The sequence below is a fragment of the Chrysochloris asiatica genome, unplaced genomic scaffold (assembly GCF_000296735.1).
Source record: "Chrysochloris asiatica unplaced genomic scaffold, ChrAsi1.0 scaffold00066, whole genome shotgun sequence".
NCBI lineage: Eukaryota > Metazoa > Chordata > Mammalia > Afrosoricida > Chrysochloridae > Chrysochloris > Chrysochloris asiatica.
The window spans coordinates 14,783,560-14,803,521 of NW_006408584.1; the positions used below are offsets into that span (position 1 = coordinate 14,783,560).

Below are 19,962 nucleotides of genomic sequence, written 5' to 3' on the forward strand. Positions count from 1 at the left end.
TGACTTTGTCTTCTTGAGCAGACCTTTAAAATGTTCTATTCAGCTCTTTTACCTTTTATTTTTTTTTCATTTGCTTTAGCATCTCTTTATTGGAGAGGAAGTTTCAGAGTCTCTTTTGACATCCCTTTTGGTGTTTTCCTTCTTTCTTGTCTTCTTAATGACCTTTTGTTTTCTTCCTATATGGAGTTCCTAATGTCATCCCACAAAAAGAGGCAAAAGAATTCTAGACAGATGTAAGCTAAACTCTGGGAAGAACAGCCAAAGTACTCCTTACAAGTGAGGCTGACACAACTTTATCTCATGTACTTTGAATATGTTATCAGGAGGAACCAGTCCCTGGAGAAGGACATCATGCGTAATAAAGTAGAGAGTCAGCAGAAAAGAAGAAGACCTGCAATGAGATAGATTGACACAATGGCTTCAAAAGTAGACTCAGATATAGGAACTATTGTAAAGATGGCGCAGGAACAGGTAATGTTTTTGTTCTGTTGTACATTGGCTCACTATAAGTTGCAATGATCTCAATGGTGTCTAAAACAACAATAGCAAACTAGTCAGTAAAAAGAATATAAGTAAATATTGTATAAAAATATGAAGTATAAAAAAGTGACAGTTATAAATATTTGCATATGTAAATCATTACAACTGAATGAATGAAGCAAAAATTATTAGAATAGAAGAACTTTAAGCACCCAGAAGGAATGTTTGACTTCTTAGTAAATTAGAATTCCTCCAATTGACTTCTTTTCCCAATAGGAGTGAAAATAAAAATCTTTGATCTTCAATCTCTCTGCTCATTTTTGCTATCATATACTACACAAAGAAGTATAAAAAAAATAAGAACTTTAAAAAATATCATCCCCTCATTTGTCCATAAATCCAATCTCATTTTAGATAGGTCCCTTGAGCTTATTTTATATCTTTACTCTCTTCTTATGTCAGGCTGCTAGACATATTCATTAATCTGACAATGGAACACAGTCATAGAGCAATGTTGAAGTACAACATTGTCTGTAATAGGATAATATCCATATGCCTACAAGGAAACCTAGTTATTACCAATATTAGTGAAATTTATGCAGCAACCACTAAAGTCACTGAAGAAGAAATTGAAAAATTCTACCAACTTCTTCACAGTGAAATTGATCAAACATGCAATAAAGATATATTGATAATTACTGGCAATTGGAATGCAAAGGTTGGAAAAACAGGAGGAAGGATCAGTAGATGGAAAATATGGCCTTTTTGATATAAATAATGCCAGGAATCACATGATAGATTTTTTTCAAGACCATTGAATTGTTCATCTTAAATACCTTTTTTGAACAACATAAAAGACAACTATACACATGGATCTCACCAGATGTAAAACATAGAAATCAAATTGACTACCTTTGTGGAAACAGTTGATGGAAAAGATCAATATAATCAAAGTCCAAGGGCAGACTTTGGAACAGACCATCAATTGCTATATGCAAATTCACACTGAAGCTGAAGAAAATTAAAGCAAGTCCACAAGAGCCAAAATATGACTTTGAACATCACTGTTGTTGTTAGGTGCCATCGAGTTGGTGCCAACACATAACAAGTGATTAACAGTACAGTGCTTATCATAGGAAACTTTTTGTTTTTCTAACAATTGTGTAGTGAGAGACCTGTCAAACACTATCAAGTTAACAATGACCTATATAATGATAGTAAACATGGGACTATTCCTTAGACTTCATGTTGCTGTTGGTTCTGACTCATAAGTATAAATATTAATATATTATATATATATAGTGATCTTGTATAGGGTTTCCAAGGAGAGGCTGGTGAGCTTGAACCGCTGACCTTGCAGATGAAACTGATTTTGTGATCCAGCATATTAACCCACAGCACCACTCCAGGACTCCTTAGACTTAACTGAGATAAATTATTTGTTTATCAGATGGTATATTGTTTTATTTTGGTAGAACAAGAATACATTAAGCATAAATAAAATTAGGAACCTGCATATCTTCTCTTTTTTATAGTAACAAAATATTTAATAACTAAACATACAATGTAAACAATGTGAAAGAGAATGCATACACATGGTTAAATTTCCAGAACATTCAGTTATTAAGTGATGGAAAAATGGCTGATATCATTGCTTAGAAAAGCATCTTTACCTTGATGGGACTTATGTTGAGAAAGAAACTAACTTAGTAGGGGTGGCAGGTCTAACACTACACAATTGTAATAAAAAGGGAATATAACTCTGGTATTATTAGAAAACTCAGTCTTATCTGTTCATAAAGCTATAAATTGTCATAATTTCTATGGACAACTTTGATTTATTATATAAAATTTTACAAGGTTTTTCAAATACTTTGTGGAACAGTAAAAGTTAAAAATATAAACTTTATTTCTCAACATAAGCTCCATCAAGGTAAAGATACTTTTGCAAGCAATGATATCAGCCATTTTTCCCTTCCCTAAATAACTGATTGTGGCGCTGTGGGTTAGTGTGCCAGACTGCAAAGCTATTTGAACTGCAAGGTCGGCAGTTCAAGTTCACCAGCTGCTCCTTGGAAACCCTTTACAGGGTTGCTATGGGTCAGAACCGACTCGGCAGCACTTCACAACAACAACAAATAACTGAAGGTGCTCATAATTTAACCATATGAATGCATTCTTTGTTACATTGTTAACTGAAGAAAAAAAAATGTCATTTTTAAGTGCCATCAAGTGGGTTCTGACTCACAGTGACCATGTATAAGGTTTCTAAGGAGAAGCTGCTGGGTTTGAACTGCCACCGTGCTTTTCAAACAGACCTTCTAGTCTGGTACATTATCCCACAGCACCATACCAGAATTCCAGAAGTAAAGCAGATGCCTTTAAAAAAATTATCAATATTTGGAAACAAAAAGAAGTCAGAAGGAGACAAATCTTGCCTGCAAAGTGAATGTCATATAATTATATTTATATGAATTAGTCAGAATGCTACTTAGAAGCCACAATGGAGATATTATCTGGAGGAACCAATCCCTGAAGAAAGACATCATGCTTAGAAAAGTGAACAGTCAGGGAAAAAGAGGAAGATAGTCAATGAGATTGATTTACACATGGTTGTTGTTGTTGTTGTTAAGTGCTGTTGAGTCAATTCCGAATTATAGTGACCCTATATAGGGTTTCCGAGGAGCAACTGGTGAGCTTGAACCACCAACCTTGCAGTTCAAACATCTTTGCAGTCTGGAGCATTAACCCACAGTGCCACATCAGGACTTTGTTGTTGTTAAGTGCCTTCGAGTCGGTTCCGACCCATAGCGACCCTGTACAGGGTTTCTGAGGGTGTAAATCCTTACGGGAGTAGAAAGCCTCATCTTTCTCCCGTGGAGTGGCTGGTAGTTTCGAACCACTGACCTTAAGGTTTGCAAATTCGTAGCATCAGGACTTAGCAGCAATTAATTCAAAAGTCACAGCAATTATGAGACTAACACAGATCTGACAATGTACATAGGGTCACTATGATATGGGATCTACTCAATTGCCCTGAACAACAACAACAAAACTGTCAAAAACATAATAGAGGAGGCATGGAGCAAGATGCCAACATGAGCAACTTTGTGCTTTCCTCAATCCCTCGTTCTATTACTCCACACATACACGCAGGCATACAAAGGTAGAAATTGGCAAAATAAAATTCATTAGAACTCTAAACCTAACCAAAGGGTTATATCAACAAGGCAAATGTTAAATCAAGAAAGTAGGAACAATCTGGCATTATTTTGGTCTCACCCTACTTTTTCCCTGATGTGGCACAATCTTAAAGCTGCATTGGCCTACATTCCCAGAGAGGAAGGCCCTCTGGTTCCTGAGGGTGTTAAAAATACTTTATTCACAAATTACTTTGTGCATTTATTTGAAACTATCTAGGAGTTATATTAAGAATTGAAGTTAAGTTAGAATTGAAGTAAATTGTCTCTGAGTTTATGCAGTGTGAAAGGGTGGTAGACAATGGCTGCTAAATTAGATTGTAACTAACTCCCACTGCCTGGGACTAGAAAGTGAGATTAAGGCATAATGCAAACATCTAAAGTCTAAAATAGCTGCTAACCACAAGGTCAGTAGTTGAAACTCACCAGCTGTTCTGTGAGAGATAGAAGAGGCTGTCTGCTGCTGTAGAGATTCACCAATTCAGAAACCGTAAAGAGCAGTTCTACTCTGGCCTGTAAGGTTGCTATGAATCCAAATTGATTCCATGGGAGTGGTTTTGGCAATGTTTTATAGTCTGAAAAGATAAACCAGGAGGAAAATTTCTTTTGGGGAGGGAATTGAGAAAGTTACATGCATATCTAGAGCAAGACACATAATCAGAAATTGCCAGAGAAGACCCTAAATGTTTACCTCAAGCTGATCTCTAGGATCAGTGGAAACCTAGGTAAGGGTTTAAAATTTTCTCAGGCCAAAGCCAATCTGAAAAGACCAGCATAGATTTATACTTCCTCTCTCCTTGAATTCAAGGAAATATAATTTATGTCAAACTATTAGCTGAAAAACAGCTAAGCATTGGAGACTTCAGTGTAGATACACAATTCAAAGTGCAATCTTTGCTAAATTAGTTAGGGAATTCCCTAAACAAATATATTATTGCAACAGTTAAGGAAAACACACACTCACAGGGAATAAAAGCATTTTTGAGCCCTGAGGAAGATGGCAGATCTAATTTCCAGTGGCAATAGAGTATAGTATTCAAGTGTCCAGTACTCAATCAAAATTACCAAGACACATTAAAAAAAAAAAAAAAGAAAAGAACAGAAAAGAAGACCATTACAAAGAACAACATAAGAGGACAGAAATTTCTCTGGAAACAAAGAAAATTAGCTTACTAATGAAAAACTCAAAATAAATAAATAAATAAATAAAGCACTAAATATGAACAAAAGCAAAAGAATAGCAAATAAAATAGTGAATTAAAGCAATAAAGTAGTACATGAATAAACTGAGAATGCCAATGAAGATATCAAAATTAACCAGACATAAATACTTGAGCTGAAATGTACAACTAAAATTAGTAATTCACTGTTTGGGTCCAAAGCAGATTTTAGCATGCAGGAAAATAAGCCAAGTTGAAGACTGAACACTTGAAATGTTCAAGTTTGAGAAGCAAAAAGAAAAAAACAGTAAACAGACCCTAAGAGGACTAGCAAACATACTACGAAAGTCCAAGAAAGAGGAGGGAAAGAAAAGGAACTGAAAAAATATTTGAAAAAATACACACACATCCACTACTGTTGAGTGGATTTCAATTCATAGCAACCATAGAGGACAGAGTAGAAATGCTTCCTAGGGTTTCTGAGACTAAATCTTAATAAGAACACACAGTGTCATCTTTGTCTCACAGAACAACTGGTAGCTTTGACTTGACAACCTGTCAGTTAGCAGCCCAATGCCTAACCCATGGTGTCACCAGAGCACCTTTTTAATTTTTAAAATTGGTACAAAATCATAGAAAACTTTATTAAACAAAAACACCAAAACGTAAATTTATTTTTTCTCTATATATTCTCCATCTAGGTCTGTATATTTCTAAAGGCACTGTTTCCATCTCTATATATCTTCTCCAAAGAATTTTGCACTCTTCGATTCATACAACATCAAAGCATGCAGATTTGGCATCCATGTAGGTCTCAAATAGTGTTCCTTTAAAAGGTTCTTATAGTTTGGAGAACAAAAAGAAGTCTGAAGGGGCAAGATTAGGGCTTAGAGTAGATGGGATAAGGATTCCTTAGGAAATTCTCACATTACAGACCTTGCTATCCTGGGATAATGAGCACAATTTTCATAATTGGGGAAGAAATTCCTCTGCTCAACTTTCCTGACTTTTCCCCACAGATTTCAATTTTCTTAAAACTTCCTCATAATAGGCCCTCCTAATCATCCTGTGTTTTGTGAAGAAAAAATATCAACATTTTACTTTGGAATCCCAAAACACAGTCACTTACTGTAACTTTCTGATCTGACCTCTTTGTCTTGAATTTTTTTTTTTTTTTTTTTTAAGTTTTTATTGTGAATTGAGTGATAGTTTACATGAGAGATGGCAGAACGTTGGATTTACGCTCATTGTTTCATTGCAATGATTACAATCTCCTCCGTGCATCATCATTCAACAGTATTTGCTCTATTCCCTCTGGGGTGGTTTTGTTTTGTTTTGTTTTGTTTGGGGGTGGTGGTGCAAAAGATATACACAAAAAAAAACTCAAGCAGAGCATTGTAATCATTGCAATGAAATAAAATAAGATAGGTTGAATGTAAAGCTAATGTTCTCCCATGTAAACTATCACATAATTCACAATAAAACTTTAAAAAAAACCCTCCAACGATAAACATTTAAACAACCAAAGGGCACATTTTGCAAGCCTGCCTCCTGGCAGCCAGCACTCAGTATGTCTCTTTCCATGAGTCTAGAGTCCTCAGCTGCTCTTTCTCTCCACATCCTCATTTCTCCCTTCATCTCTGGTGTCATTGCTTCTCTAGATAGGGTCCCACATTCCACTCATGCTCTTCTCCCTTTATGGTCCTAGGGTCCTCTGCTCCTGAACTGTAAGATTAACTCCTCCTCCATTTTTGTTATAAAACTTCTATCTTTATAGTTGTGACAGTTGCAATTAGTCATGATAACAATTACTCACTCTTGAATCATAAGAATCTTATCCCCATCTCTTTTCACAAGACCCATCTAGATAAGATTAAACTATTCTGTGGGGACTCTACCTGTCCCCCCATTTTCTGAAATTAAACTACTTCTTGAAACTTTGTAAGCCAGTCAGTTCATGCCTTTATTGATCCCTCATTTTAGGTAGCCTATATCTAAGTTGCTCATTCCTATCAACCTTGTTTATGGGGGTGGGGTGGGGGTGGGGTGGGTGATACTTGATGTGAAGACTTCTTCCCTCTCAGTTGGTATTTGAGCTACCACATTCATAAATATAAGACAAGTTTATCAAATTGTAGCATTTCACACTTGTTTCCTTTATCAAAAATTGTTTGTTTTTTTCTTCATCTTTTGGTAGTCAAGTTCTGATCATCAAGCCATTGAGGCTAAGTCAAATGGGTACTATTTGTAAGTTTGGGTGTTCTTGTGTATCTCCCCTCACTTCATATCAGCTGGATGCTTCACTCTCAGCTCGATTTTTATGTGACTATGCCCTTGTCTATGGACTCAGGAATCCCCAGGTCTCACCACTCTTTGGACCTACCAGTTGTTCCCTGTATCACAGAGCACTGTTGTTCCAAGGTTGTGTATACATCACTATTTACCTTTGTCCCATTTAGCCCATGCAAACCTGCTTCAGTGTTCCCCTATCTGCCTTGTTCTTGAAACCCCCTCCCCCTTCTTGTGTAATGCCCTCCCCAACATCTGAACTATGATGTGTCTATCCCCTGTCCTGTGCTCTGAAATCCCCCTCACTCCCCCCACGTTCCCTCCCCAAGTCCAGATAATCAACAAATAACTTTTTTTTTCCATTTTAGTATGGGTGTCTTTTCTTCTTAAGCTTTCACAAAAATGATCTTATGCAACATTTGTCCTTTTGTGACTGAGTAATTTCACTCAGCATAATGTCCTCAAGGCTCATCCATGTTATGCAGTGGCATGCAGCTTCCTTGGTATTCATAAAGGTAGCATAATAGCAGAGCACCTTTTGAAGAAATAAGGGCATCTAATATCCAGTTAGAGAAATACAGGAATATGTACATTTAAAAATCTCAACAAACTTCAAGAAGGATAAATTGAAAGATCTACACCAGACACATTATATTCAAACTCTTGAATGTCAATGATAAAGGGATCATTTGAAAACAGTAGGAGAGAATCAAAGTGTGTATACAGGGATCCTCAATAAAATTAAGCAGCAGTTTGGGTGAATTAAATGGTAAGCACTCAGCTTTTAACCAAAAGATTGGCAGTTTGAATCTATCGAGAAATGCCTGCTTCTAGAAGGTCACAGCGATTATAAACCCAAGAGAGCAGAATTATACTTTGAAACACATGAGGTCACCATGAGTCTGAATCAGTTTGACAGCAACTACTTTTTAGTTTGTTTCCTCAGAAATCAAACAGGCCAGAAGGCAGTAGGATGACATATTTTTAAAAAATATGTCAACCAAGTATTTTGCACATGGAAAAAATGTTGCTCATAAATAAGAAAACAATTCAGATAACTCCAGACAAGCACAAGTTAAGGAGGTCACTAGATCTGCACTACAAGAAATGCTAATAGTAGGTTTACCAATTAAAATGAAAGAACACTAGACAACGACTTGAAGATACGTTTGGAAATAATGATCTGCAGTAAGGGTTAAGGGTTGTTGTTAACTGTTGTCAAGTTGGTTTAATCCATGGTGACCCTGTATAGGGTTTCCGAGTAGCTGGTGGTTAGCTTGAACCACCAACCTTATGATTCAAACCAACTTTGAAGTCCAGTGCATTAACCCCAGCATCACACCAGGACTCCCTGGGAAGGGTAATTTCAGGCAAACACAAAGACTAATTTTCTGGGATTTTTTACTTATAAATCTATTCATATATCCAATGTTACTTAAAAAATAATTTTAAATGCACATACATATAGAATTATACTATTATATTATATATTATATGTTGTTGTTGTTAAGTGCCGTCGAGTCGGTTCCGACCCATAGCGACCCTGTACAGGGTTTCCGAGGGTGTAAATCCTTACGGGAGTAGAAAGCCTCATCATATACCAGGTATAAAATGTCATTTGTGACAGCAACATAAAGGAAAGAGTCAGGGGAAATAAATGTACAGAGATTTTGTTATTAAAATTAAGTTAGTATCAATTAAACTAGGTTTTATAAGATTAGCATGTTAACTGCAATTTCCATAGAAAATATAAACATATATATATACTCTGAAGAAAACAAGATGGAAATCAAACTGACTAATTACAAAATAAATAATCAAATAATAAATAAGTAAATATAAACAGCTAAACACAAAATAAGATCATGTCGAAGGAAATAAGAGACAAGAAAAATGTAAAACAGAGAAAATTAAAAGTAAAGTAAAAGAAGTAAATCCTTCTTCATCAATAATTGCTGGAAACTTTATGGTTTAACCTTCCAATAACAAAGATTCATGGAGATGGAATTAAAAGCAGGAACAACAAAAGACAAAAACAAATAAACAAACTGTAATTCAGCAAATAAAATCTACAAATAAAAGAACAACAAAAATGTGAAAAGTCATTCATAGAATAGAAAACATTTTCTGATAAGTATCTACTATCAAAAATATATAAGTGGGAGGAATAAAGAGGGCAGCAGCAGTGACAGCAACGTAAGAAAGGCTCCATTGGGGAGGGATTGAAAACCCAAGAAAATTATGCTCATGGAACCACACCAGAACTCTAGATCTAGCATAAGGTCCAGGGCATCAGTTTCCCACACATACAAGTGGGAAAATCATGATACAAAGGAAAATACTGTGATTTAGGAATCACTCAAAATGGGACTGCTCTGTGGCCACCAAGCCCAGACAGAGTTCAGAGAGTGGGGCTAAGCTAGAATGGTGGCACAGGGAACCAGTGTTAAAAGCAGTACAATGACATTTGCAAAAGGAAGTGCGGGGGATTCTAAAACTTTTTCCTCCTCTTCCCTGTCATGCTTTCTTTGCCCAGCCCAGATGCCTTCAGGCAGGTGAGTGCACACCCCCACAAAAAAAATCCAGTGCTGACCCCACAGTTTTACCATGGCACAGAGATAAAGAGGTTGGCGGCTGTTTATGACTGTCAATTAAATATGATGGTGCAATCAAGATATTCCAGGATAAATAGAATCTAAGAGATTTTGTAAAAAAAAAAAATGCAGCACTCCAAAACATCCTAAAGGGAGTTCTTTGGACTAAAAACCAACAAGAATAGACAACAACCAGAGATTGACAGGCGTGGCAACACTACCTGGAACTCAGTCAACAGATAGCAGAGTTCAGAACAGAGCAAAACTACAGCAATGAATTCAGTGGAGCTAGGAGCTCAACCGAAGATCAAAATAACATTAATGTAAAAAAATGAATAAATGTAGATCCAGGTGGTGAGGATGTCAGGTAGATTACAGGATACAATAGATGCTCTTAAATGGAGAGAAAAGTTAATAGACTAAAAGGTAACCCAAAGAAAGTTAATACTTCAGAACTTACCATGATAATGAACTTCCAAGCAAACCTGAAAACTAAGAAGAAACCAACCAGAAATAGCACAAAAAACACAAACTCACACACGAAGGCATGCAGAACAAAGTAGCAAACAACACTACCAAAAAATTAATATAATGGCAGCTAATTCATACCTATTGATAATTGCACTGAATGTCAATGGATAGAATGCACCAGTGAAGAGACAGAGAGTGGCAGATTGGATAAGAAAACAAGACCCTTCAATATGTTTCCTCCAAGAGACACACTTAACACACAAAGACAAAAACAGACTAAAAGTTAAAGGATGGAAAAAAATAATACCAAGCTAACTGCACAGGATCGGACATTGTTTCGTTCTGCTATGCATGGGGTCGCTATGAGTCGGTTCCGACTCGATGGCACCTGACAACAACAACTGCAACAATAAACTCTGTTTATTCTAATCTCTGATTAAAGTAAACTTTAAGACCAAAACCAGCATAAGAGATAAAGAAGGAAACTATCTCATTATTAAAGGGTCAATTGAGGAAGACAATATAACCATAATAAATATCTAAGTCCCAATGAAAAACACCAATATATACTAGAATATATTAGAATTGAAAAAAGAAATAGATAAATCTACAATTATAGTGAGAGATTTCAATATGCCACTTTCGAAAAAGGACAGAACAACCAGAAAGAAACTCAACAAAATTACAGAGGAACTAAACAGCACAATCAACCAACTTGATCTCATAAATGTGTACAGAGAGTTCAACCCAACAAGAGCACAATATACTTTCTTCTCCAGTGCACATGGAACATTCTCCAGAATTGACCATGTGTTAGGTCACAAAGTAAGCTTCCATAAATTTAAAAATATCAAAATACTACAAAGCATCTTTTCAGATCACAATGCTATAAAACTAGTAATCAACAACAAGAAAATTAAGGAAATAAAGTTGAATACATGGAAATTGAACAACAACCTGCTGAAAAGCAACTGGGTAAAAGAAGAAATTAAACATGAATTCATGAAGTTCCTAGAAACAAATGAGAATGAAAACACAACATACCAAATTCTTTGGGACATAGCAAAAGCGATGCATGCTGAGAGGACAATTTATTGCAATAAATGTGCACATCCAAAAAGAGGAAAGATCCAAAGTTAACACATTAACACAACATCTCAAATAATAAGAAACTGACCAACAGAGAGAACCTACAGTCACCAAAAGATGAAAAAATAATAAATATAAAAGCAGAAATAAATGAGATGGAAAACAGAAAAACTATAGAAAGAATCAAAAGGACAAGAAGCTGGTTCTTTGAAAGGATTAATAAAATTGGCAAACCACTGAAAACCTAACAAAAGAGAAGAGGGAGAAGATACAAATAACTGGCATAAGAAACCACAAGGGTGATTTCATAATGAATCAAACGTAATCAAAACTATAATAAGAGAATACTATAAATAGTTGTACTCCAACAAATTCGAAAATATAGAAGAGGACGGAAAACTTCATACATTTTATGAGGCAAGCATAACCCTTATACCAAAAGCAAGGAAGGACATCACCAAGAAAGAAAACTATAGACCAATACCTCTCATGAACATAGACACAAAATTCTCCACAAAATCATAGCCAACAGAATCCAGCAGCACATCAAAAAAATAATTCATCATGACAAGGTGGGTTTCATAAAAGGGATGCAAGGATGGTTCAACATTAGAAAAACAATGAATGTAATCCACCACATAAATAAGAAAAAGGAAAAGAACCCCGTGATCATATCAACTGCTGCAGAAAATGCATTTGACAAAATCCAAAATCAATTCCGGATAAAAACACTCAATAAAGTAGGAATTGAAGGGAAATTCCTCAACATAATCAAGAGCATATATACAAATCCAACAGACTATATCACTCTCAATGGAGAAAAACTGAAAGCTTTCCCTCTGTGAACGGGAACCAGATAAGGATGCCCTTTGTCACCACTCCCTTTCAATATTGTTTTGGAAGTATTAGCCCGAGCAATACGGCAAGATAGGGAAATTAAAGGCATACACATTGTCAAAGAGGAAATAAAACTCTCTCTATTTGCAGACGATATTATCCTATACATAGAAAACCCTAAACACTCAGTGAAAAAGCTATTAGACATCATTGGAAGATACAGCAAAGTGTCAGGGTATAAGATCAACATACAAAAATCAGTTGGATTCCTCTATAGTAACAATGACAGTGCTGAAAAAGACATTAGGAAAGAAATACAATTTACAATAGCCATCCAAAGGATGAAATATTTAGGAATAAACATAACCAGAGAAACGAAGGACCTATAAAAACAGAATTACAAAACACTACTACAAGAAACCAAAAGAGACTTACGAAAGTGGAAGAACGTACCATGTTCCAGTATAGGAAGACTCAACATCGTGAAAATGTCAATACAACCCAAAACAATTTGCACATGCAGTGCAATCCCAATCCAGATTCCAATGACATCCTTCAAAGAGATGGAAAAGACAATTACAAAATTTGTATGGAAAGGAAAGAGACACAGAATAAGCAAAGCACTGCTCAAGAAGAAGAACAAGATTGGAAGCCTCTCACTCCTCGATTTCAAAATCTACTACATGGCTACAGTGGTCAAAACAGCCTGGTACTGGTACAATGAAAGATACAGTGATCAATGGAACAGAATTGAGAATCCAGAAATTAACCCATCCACATACAGACAATTGATTTTTCACAAATTGCCTAAGTATATTTTATGGGGAGGAGATAGTCTCCTTAACAAATGGTGCTGACAGAACTGAAAAGTGATATGCAAAAGATGGAAACAAGAGTTTTACCTTATGCTCTATACAAAAACAACTCAGCATGGATTAAAGACCTATATGTGAAACCCAAATTATGAAGGTCATCAATGAAAAAATAGGGACAAATGTGAAAGCTCTAATACAGGGAATACACAGACTACCAAACATTTTGAAAAATGCATAAACAAAAATAGAATAAAATAGATGAGTGGGACATACAAAAAATTAAAAACTTATGTTCATCAAAAGATTTCACCAAAAGAGTAAAAACGGAACCCACAGAATGGGAAAAAAAAAAAAAAAAAAAAAAAAAAAAAACTTTTGCAATGACACATCAAACAAGGGACTCATTTCTAAAATATATAGGCAACTACAACACCTCTACAAGGAAATGACAAATAACCCAATTAAAAATGAGCACAGGACATAAACAAACACTTCACCAAGGAAGATATAGGGGCAGTCAACAAATGTATGAAGAAATGTTCTGGATCACGAGCCATCAGAGAGATGCAAATCAAAACAACAGTGAGATATCATCTCATACCATCAATAACAGCAAAGATTAAAAAAGTAGAGAACAATAAATGCTGGCAAGGATGCAGAGGGACTGTGACCCTCCTACATTGTTGGTGGAGTTGCAAAATGGTCCAACCACTCTGGAAAGCAAGATGGTGCTTCATGAGAAGGTTGGAAATAGAAATACCTAATGATCCAGCAATTCCTCTACTTGGTATTTACCCACAAGAAATAAGAGCCATAACACGAGTAGATATATGCACACCAATGTTCATAGCAGCACTATTTACAATAGCAAAAAGATGGAGACAGCCAAAGTGCCGATCAACTGAAGAATGGATAAACAAACTGTGGTACATATACACAATGGAATACTATGCTAACTTGAAGAACAACAAGGAAGCTGCAAGCCACCGCATAACATGGATCAATCTTGATGACATTATGCTGAGTGAACTTAGTCAGTCATAAAAGGAGAAATATTGCATAGGACCATTATTGTAAAATACTATGAAAAAGAACCCACAGTAAAAGGGGAAAAAAAAATTATATATATTTGCTGATCACCAGGATATATTGGATGAGAGGAGGGGAGGGAAGGAGGGGAAGATAGAGCACAGGCTAAAGAATAGACACAGGATAGCTTGGGTGCAGGAAGTGGGGGGCTGGTGAGGCAATACACAAGAAGGGGGAGGGGAGTGGAAGAACAAGGCTGATGGGAGAATAGTTAGGCAGGTTCACATGGGCTAAGTGGGACAGAGGTAAATGATGATGTATGTGCCGCAACCTTGGAACATCAGGGCTCCGGGATAAAGGGATTGAGGCATAGTTTGAAGGCGTAAAAGAGGGAATTAATGTTAAGATGCTTGGCTGTCTTTTGAATCTTGGTTTCCTTTGCCTATCATTGTAAAATAGACAATTGAGGGGGGCAGAAAGGAATAACCAGAACATCACAATAGAAAGCATGTAAACCCGTCTTCAGCTATAACTGATTGGAATACCTTAAAGGGACCTAAAAGTTGCCCAGTGAAAAAGGCTTCCTGTGGAGCCTTTACATTGCACGAGACCATAGGTGTAATCCAGAACTCCATCCAGAACCTACTGAGGTAAGAAATTTCCACTGCAAAGGATGAGTAGACCAGCCTGGAGTGGCAAGAAGAATGGAAGATACTTCATGAAAGAAAGACCGGCAGGAAAAATCTGAAACAATAACAGCAGTCTGATTGACTACTACAAGAACAAGTAAGCTGTTTGCCCAGGAGCCATGAAGGCAAATGGTCTGGACCCCTCAGAGAAAACCCCCTTCCAAGACTGAGAAACAAGGGGAATACATGAGCAGGCATGTGATCTGGCTGGTGACCACATTGGTCACCAATAAGGGGAAGAGGGGGAAAAAAAGCAATGAAGCTGTAAGCTAAGTCTGACCACATTCAATAGACTCCTTTGAACCTGGGTGGAGACCTGGATGGCCAGCAGTATGGCAAAACCTAGGGACTCCTAGGGCTCAGGGGCAGTGACATGGCCAAAAAGGATTAGAATGTAAAGTGAAGCATCCAGCTGATATGAAGTGACGGGAGATGCACAAAAACACCCATACTTGTAGATAGTACACTCTTGACTGGGCTTTGATGGCTGGATGATCAGAACTTGACTAGAAGAAGAAAGAAGAGGGGGGAAAAAAAGAGTAACCTGCTACGATTTGATGATCTTTACAGCGTAGTGGTTACGAATCGGGCTGAGAACCATAAGGTCAGCAGTTCGAAACTACCAGCTGCTCCGCGGGAGAAAGATGAGGCTTTCTACTCCCGTAAGGATTTACACCCTCGGAAACCCTGTACAGGGTCGCTATGGGTCGGAACCGACTCGAAGGCACTTAACAACAACAACAACAACAGTATAGTAGTAGCTCAAAAAAGGGAACAAATCTTTACAGCGAGGATCACTCCCCCACCCTCTTTACACAGAATTGACAGGGATAGGCAATTTAGACATTGGCTACCTAAAATGGGGTGAGTATAAAGGAAAGAAGTGACTGGCTTACATGCTTTCAAGAGGGAGCCTAGTTCCAGACAGGAAGGGGGAAGGTGGAATCACCACTGAATGATTTCCAATCCGTTGGGACCAGGCTGGCGAAAGGAAAAATAGTGGAAAAATAGTGATAATTGTCATCAGGACTGACTGTGAGGGTAGGAAATATAGAGGTAGATTTTTTTTTTTTTTAAAAAGAGGACAGTGATTGATTTTCCAGCCCAAAAAACAGAGGTCCCTGGGACCATTACGTGAGAAGAACGGAGAGTGGAACTCAACAAGAGAGGCAGTGACACCAGGAATGGAGACAGAGACAATGATGTGGCAGATGGAGCAGCTGGGTACACTGGACTCAGGAAGGGAGAAGGGCTGTGTGCTGGTGGCAGGGGGGCAGGCTAGTGGTGTGCTCCCTTTGGTTATTTGATGATACAAGGAGGAGACTGTAATCATTGCAATGAAACAAAATACAATAGAATGAGTGTAAAGCTGATGTTCTCCCATGTAAACCTCACAATAAAAACTTAAAAAAAAAAAGAATATATAAGTAACTCTTACTAATCAACACTAAAGATCAAAGACCAGAAGAGTTGTAGGATGACATCAAGAACATCATACATGAAGAAGGAGGTGATGTCTGGTACATCGTCTGACTGTGTATCACAGCTCTCCAGGTCACTGCGGATGCTCTCATACTGGGCTAGACTGATGTACCAAGGTTTGCTGACCAGGCAGTCTTTCTGTTCACAGCATTGGCATTTGCTGGAGGGATCTTCTTCACTGCCGCCACCTCCATCACCACTATCTTCTTCTTCATTCTCTGCCATTTGTGAATGAACATGGAGCAAGTCCTCTGTGTTGCTTCAGCTCACCAGCTGATAGTGACTTGGCTTTGCTTCGATGTCCACCTGCATTTCCATACTGTTGCACTTTCTGTGGAGACAAAATCCACTTTGCTGAGTCATGCATGGGGGATAGTCTGCTAAACCTGTCCTGTGGGTTGTAGGAACTGATTATGGAATCGGCCATAACATGAGTGCTTGCGTTGTCACTAATTGCACCAAGACTGACTGTGTCTTTGGGGAAAATGTCCTTTTGGACATCGGCTTGGACTTCTAACCTGCTGTATTTCTCTTTGCCACTGGAAAGAATGCAACCACTCAGTGTGCCCCCGGAGAGGGCTGCAAAGCTGGCTGTTTCACTATAATGGCCCTGCATAACACTGAGTCCATCTGTAGGGCTCCCACTGGTACTCAGCACACTAGTCAGGCCTTCAATGCTGCTATCCCCAATGCTGGGATTCTTGAGGGCTCGCCAGGCATCTGCCACTGTGATTGGACGATCATCTTCATCAAACTCAATTTTCACCCCCTTTCCATTAGCTGTGGTAACTCCACAGCCTCCACCACGACAGAGAGAAATGGGCACAACCCCATAGACATACGCCAGCATAATGGGGACACCAATTCCAACACTAACTACAGCGATAACTGGGGATGCAATGACTGACAAAGTCACTCCTCCTGTAATAGCCAAATTCCTCTTGTACGCAAAGGCTTTCGATTGTATGGATAATGACAAGCTATGGACATCATTGCGAAGTATGACTATTTCAGAACACTTAATTGTACTTATGAGGAATCTGTACCTGGACCAAGAAGCAGTTGTTCAAACTGAGCATGGGAACACTGAATGTTTTAAAATTGGGAAAGGTTTTGTGACAAGGTTGTGTTCTTTCACCGTACTTATTCAACCTGTATGCTGAGCAAATAATCTGAGAAGCTGGGTTCTATGAAGAAAAATGTGGCATCAGGATTGGAGGAAGACTTATTAACAACCTGTGATATGCAGATGATACAACCTTGATCGCTGAAAGTGAAGAGGACTTAAAACATTTACTGACGAAGATCAAAGAGCACAGCCTTCAGTATGGATTACATCTCAATGTGAAAACAAACATCCTCACCACTGGACCAATAAACAACATTCTTATCAACCGTGAAAAGATTGAAGTTGTCAAGGACTTCATTCTTCTTGGATCAACTATTAACACTCACAGAAGCAGCAGTCAAGAGATCAGAGAACGTATTTCATTAGGCAAATCTGCTGCACAGGAACTTTTTTAAAGTGTTGAAGAGCAAAGATGTCAGCTTGAGGACTAAGGTGTGCCTGACCCAAGCCATGGTATTTTCAATAACCTCATATGGATACGAGAGCTGGACAGTGAATAAGGAAGATCATAGAAGAATTGATGCCTTTGAGTTATGGTATTGGAGGAGAATACTAAAAGTGCCATGGGCTGGCAAAATAACCAATAGATCTGTTTTGAAAGAAGTGCAGCCAGAGTGCTCCTTGGAAGCCAAGATGGCTAAACTTCGTCCCTCATACTTTGGACATATTGTCAGGAGGGAACAGTCACTGGAGACGGATATCATGCTTGGTAAGATGGAGGGTCGGAGAATAAGAGGAAGACCCCCAACGAGATGGATTGGCCAGGTGGCAGCACTGATGAACTCAAGTGTGGCAGTGGTAGTGAGTTTGGCCCAGGATTGGACATTGTTTCAATCTGCTGTGCATGGGATCACTATGAGTCGATTCCGACTCAATGGCACCTGACAACAACAACAATCTATTATAGTAAATAGTCTTGCAGTTTGCCAGATATTTAAATACAGAATTACCTTATGATCCAACAATTATACCACCTGAATTTGAAAGAACCCCAGCCCGAAATAATGGGAAGTTAGAATTTTAACAGATATGATGACACTAGTGTTTATTGTACCATTACTCACAGGAGAAAAATGTGAAAATGTCCCAAGCGTTCATCAATAGACAAATAGATACACAGATAATATGTGTGTTTTCTTATACATACAAACATACAAACACATACAATGAAATGATATACAGAGAAAAATTAGTTTCTAATACATGCTACAACTTAGATGGATCTTGAAAACATTATGCTAATGGTAAATAGTTGTCATTTTGTTGTGCCATGATTAATTAAGTGTTGTTGGATGCTGGAGATACTATTGCCAGCAATTTGAATCTTGGCAGTTTGAATCTTCATTCAAGGAAAGTAGGTTTTAGCTGAACTTCTATACTAAGACAGACTAGAAAGAAGGAGTGACAAACTACGTATGAATGTTTAATCACTGAAAACTTTGTGATTAGCAAAGGGACACTGTCAGAAAGCACCAAAATGTTGAATATTGAAATATCATGAATAACACAAAATATTGTCTGATATAAATTTATCAGAAGATAAGTCCCAAAGGTTGGAAGACACTCAATATACGACTGGGGAAGAGCTGCCTCCTCAAAGTAGAGTTGATCCCTATGACATGAATAGAATAAAGTTTTCCGGACTTTCATTTTCTATTGGGGTACAACTCAAAATGAGGAGAAACAGTTGTAAATATCCATCAATAACCAGAACATGGAATATATGAAGTTTGAATCCAAAAAAAAAAAAAAAAATGGAAGTTGTCAAAATGAAATGGAACACATAAAGGATGTTTCTGAAAGTGACTTTGGCTTTGAGATGGGGTGCAAATATTCCCAGAACAAATTTTGTGCCCTCATTCTTTTTAGATTATTTAAATGCAATCCCTGTAAAAAGCTATGATAAAGAAAAGAAAACGAAGGGACAGGTATCTATTCATTGTCTTTGGAATACTACTGTCGGTGCTAGACTTGCATTCCTATCACATTGACTTCCTTATATATCAACCAGTGAAGAATGTGTATCCCTACAGAATAATGAAACACCTGTAAACCACTCCTTTCACTAAGTTTGTCACCATGTGATGAAAGAGATCAGATCTAGGTAATCAAGGATCTTGTTTAAAATAATAATACATTAATGAATATCATTATTTATAATAAATGACATTTGTTTTGTTATGTGCCGTGGAGTCGGTTTCGAATCATAGCGACTCTGTATGGGGTTTCCCAGGATGTAAATTTTTATGGGAGCAGAGAGCCTCATATTTCTCTTGTGGAACAGCTTGTAGTTTCGAACTGCTGACCCTGAGGTTAGCAGCCCAATTTGTAACTACTATGCTATTAGAGCTCCTTAATAATGACATATCCATGTAAATAATATACCCAGGTATATAACATGCACAGTGCATACAGGAAACCCGTGTGTGAGGGGGCAGTGAAATGTGCCCTAAACTGTATAATATGCATGTTATTTGTATGAAAATACAGTAATTACTCACATAGTCACAGTATTTAAAGACATATGTTGATAATATGTTGTTGTTGTCAGGTGCCATCGAGTCGGAACCGACTCATAGCGACCCCATGCACAGCAAAACGAAACAATGTCCGATCCTAGGCCAACCTCACTACCACTGCCACACTTGAGTCCATCAATGATGCCACCTGGCTGATCCATCTCGTTGGGGGTCTTCCT

The 19,962-nt window shown here is 37.6% G+C and overlaps 1 pseudogene; it reads right to left on the reverse strand.

The window, feature by feature from the left end:
* Positions 1–19,962, reverse strand: part of LOC102836081 — a 161,789-nt pseudogene that overhangs the window by 135,623 nt on the left and 6,204 nt on the right.